We start from the raw sequence: 4,071 nt of genomic DNA on the forward strand, positions 1-4,071 counted from the left end.
CTTATACTTCAACTCTCACACGTTTATATAGGAAATTGTCATTTTTCGTAATACACTTATAATATCTAATATCTGTAACAACTCTTTCCTTTATTTTCCAGAACATATTTAAATCCAACATGCAGGAAAGTGTTACTTTTGTATAATATGAATTATCTATCAATACACAGTTTAAAACTAAACTGCTAAATTATCATGTAAAATATTGAATTATGTCTTAAGTGTTTAGTCTTGTGTGAAGTTACATTGAGGTTTATAACCTCTTGACACTGTCACCAAAAGAGGATTGGCTTTCTTTAATCAGTTTAATGGGTTAGTAGAGATTGATTTAAGAACTATACTTGATTGAATTGATGTTATTTGTTTCTGGGTGGCTGATCAAATCAAATAAGTGAGGTGTGTTTTAAAAAGGGGAGTCTGCATGTGTAAAAGTTTAAGGAGAAGAGACAAGGACAGTAGATTTAATGCACGTTTGGATTCCTCACGTGGTGCAACAAATCTGTTTGCACCATTGCATCTGTTTGCACCATTGCAAATATTTACATGGTGTTTCATAATCCCATGTGGGAACTCTGTGGGCTTGACAGACAAATTAAAACCAATGGGACTTTGTATTGATCTCAGTACAGAAATGTGGTAACTTTAAATGTTGACTATCAGAGTTCAGCTGACTGCAGCTTAACCACAGAAATCCTGAACTGAGCTGAGAGGAATCATGGGTGATCATCAGCTGGGGCAAGAATGAAACTCTCACTAACAGAACCTTACAAAAGTTCAAATGCACTTGTGAGCGAGAAGGAAATCCAAAATTAGCTGCTTCTCCATCCAGGGGGATCCTCTAGCAACGGCATAGATGGAGAGGATAGTGTCTGACCCAGACATTTCATTTGCAGAGTTATGTCTTTCAATTAGCACAGACACTATTAATAATGCATAGGGATCCTACACTCCAGCTCTGACCTACTAATGCAGCATAATACTGTTTACCAACCTCAAGTCCCAGAGGCATTTTATGTTGAATGAAGAGTCAATAGACAGACTGCAACAAGCTTTTTATTATAATGGATTGAGCTTTTCATATTTTTATACCTTCTATGCTCTTTCTCATATGCATGAAATGTATCAGAGCTTTGTAGTTTCCCATTGCACCAGCAGCAGAAAAAATGCTTCTGTTATCAAAATGTTAGAAGGATATCTTACGCGTAACTGCAGCAATGTCACAAGAGACATAAAAAGATCACAACATGGCGGAAAATGAGACCGGAATGAAAGCAGATCGGCATCTTAAATGACTCACACTTTCACATGCTGGAAGTCTGGATATGGTGAATTAGATTGGAGAAATGGGATGTCAAAAAGGGAAATGTCAGTCTGGTAACAGTTCACTGATCAATTAGATTAAATATTTGGGTAATCATACTCAAATGTTGTTTTATTTAGAATGCCTTTCCTCTGTGTTGCAGGCAAACTGGGCCTCACTGACCAATGAGCAGTGAGAGTTCCAGTGTTGATGCTTTGATTGTCTTGTTGTTGTTGTTCCAGTGGAGTGAATGAATCAAGCCATTGTTTAATTCTCCCCTCTGTTTTCTTGTGTGGGTGAGGGTGAAACACACAGCGGGGGGGTTGGTTACTTTCCTGATAATCAACTGTTGCCGTCAGTCGTCCAAAGGTAGACTTCATCCTCATCTATCACTCTGCAGTGTTCTCTGTTTTTCATATTTACATGAGACTGCTGACACTCTCTACGATCATATCCATGCTTTATCCATTCTGTCTGTCTATTCTCAGTTACAATCCATGTCCTGTCATGTTGATAAGTGTTTCCTAACTGGCCCCATTCAATTTCTGCTTTGTGATTATATTCATCCCACTTTTGTTGCAATGCAAGCACCTGACTGTGAATCTGGCTGCACAGCAGTGGATCCTGTGATGTCCCTGCTTCACCTGGCATAGAGAACATACTGTATAGAGACGAGTTATCACCAACAAAATGACTCATCAGTCTGACAGATGGGCCTCTACAAAATGTGTGCTGGAAACTAATAAGATGATAATATTTCAATGATGTAGTCAGTTGGTTGAATCCTTGTGGGATATTCAACCAGTTAGTTTTGTTGTGCCACATCTTGTCTCAATGATGAGATGGGCAAACAGTGTTCATCATGCAGACCACATGACCAGAGCCACTTCCTTTAAATGTGTTACAAAAGAACATAAAGTTACAAAGACAAAGGTCCTATGAACGTTATGATACCGATGCCATCTAAACTAACAGCAATGACGTCATCGAACAAACTTAGAATGATTTATGTCATCTAAATGAACAGTTACAGCACTGGCATCACACTTGTGCCATACGTGAAAACAAGAAAAATACAGACAAGCATGGGAAAGTGAGGAAGTAGAATATAAGCCATTGTGAGTGTTCAATCAATCGGCTCTCTCTGGTCTCGTGTTCTGTAAGTGCTTCTCACATTTAGATCAAATCAAGTATCAAGTGAAGTATGTTTACATTGCCTGATATCATATTCAAGGGCTGTACAGGCACACACAACAATGGCTCTGACCCAGCACAATGTTCTTTAAGCAAATAATGAAACGCTCTCTAAAAACATTAAGCATGGAAAGATTGTGTCTTGTGTCTGTACAGGCCTTTCCTTTATTCACCTTCATGTTCACACCAACGAGGGTCTGATGAGAGAAGGATGAGTTAGTTTGATTAATTAGTTAATAGATCAATTCCTCTATCACAACAACCCATAGCTCGCTTGATCAATGTCTGTGCACAAAGACATACAAGACATGTGGTGTATTGTGGGTCCCATGAACAGGAATAACGAGCAATCAAAGACAAGAGCAAAGCATGAAAAGCATGTATGTGGCGCCATCTAGTGGTTCTTTTGCTTAAACACATTTGTTAACGGGCCAGTGCAGCTCAACTCAAACCTCCTCCCGCCTCTGCTGGTGTAAATTCAGATAATGTGGCTGCTTATTAGTTGCTTTGATTTGTTGTAATTGAAGGATCGCTGGCAGGGACAAATCAACAGAAGGTGATAATTGTAGTGTTTAGTCACCAGGTTGTAAATTCATGAAGCATCAAGTGTGTTAACAGGTTTATTTGGCTGATTTGTTTGTTTTACTTAACTTAATGAGTTTTTGACTGTGCCGGTATGTGAGTGATTGCTGGGGTAAATGAGCTGATGAATGCCCGAACACGCATTTGAGGGTAAGCAGCTTGAGATTACATGAAACCCCTTTAGCTGATGTCAAAGGTCAGAGGTCAGAGTGTGCAGCCAACGCAACTTCTGAGGGGTAGGATTGTGCATGTAAGCGGGGCACACACACACTACAGGACACCGGTCCCCTCTCTGAGCAGAGATAATAGGTGTGTTTGTCTGTGTCTCTGGTGGAGCTGCTGCACGTCACATGCCTTCTCTCTCCGTGCCCACTCCGGGTGCCAGGAGAGGGGCTTAAACCTGCGTCTGGAGATGGAAGCTGTGGAGATCCCAGGGAGTGGATGCTTGGCACCGTAAAATAGGATTTGGGGAAGACCGAAGCAATGAAGCGAGAGGGAGAGGAGCAACTGCCAAGTCCTCTCTATGGATTTGGTGCCCCCTCCCCTCACCCCTTAAACATATTCAGTCACATACACACACACACACACACACACACACACACATATATGCAGAGAGGGAAAGAAAGAGAAGGGGGATTGTGGAGGGAAAGGGGGAGTAAAGAAAGACAGAGAGGGGATGTAATAAGAGGAACAGTGTTTTGGAGCAATAACATAGTGCAGGCAGAGAGACGTCGACCTCAACATGTGTTCCTCATGGTAACCATCTCATACAAGTCACTAATCCTGCCAGGGCTTTACCAGGTGCCTCTTGCCTGCCTATGTGAGCACATGCCTGTACAACCTAGCCTATGTGTGTGTGTGTATGTGTGTATGTGTGTATGTGTGTTCTTGGCTTCCCGCATGTTTGTGTAGATCATTCTGTACGTCGACAAGAAGAGAGGAGTGGGGAAACAAAGGGGCGGGGCTTCACACATGCCTGTCAGTTGAGGTGATTG

Source organism: Genypterus blacodes, unplaced genomic scaffold (assembly GCF_046128005.1).
Source record: "Genypterus blacodes isolate CSIRO-AG114 ecotype Tasmania unplaced genomic scaffold, CSIRO-AGI_Gbla_v1 ptg000214l_1, whole genome shotgun sequence".
NCBI lineage: Eukaryota > Metazoa > Chordata > Actinopteri > Ophidiiformes > Ophidiidae > Genypterus > Genypterus blacodes.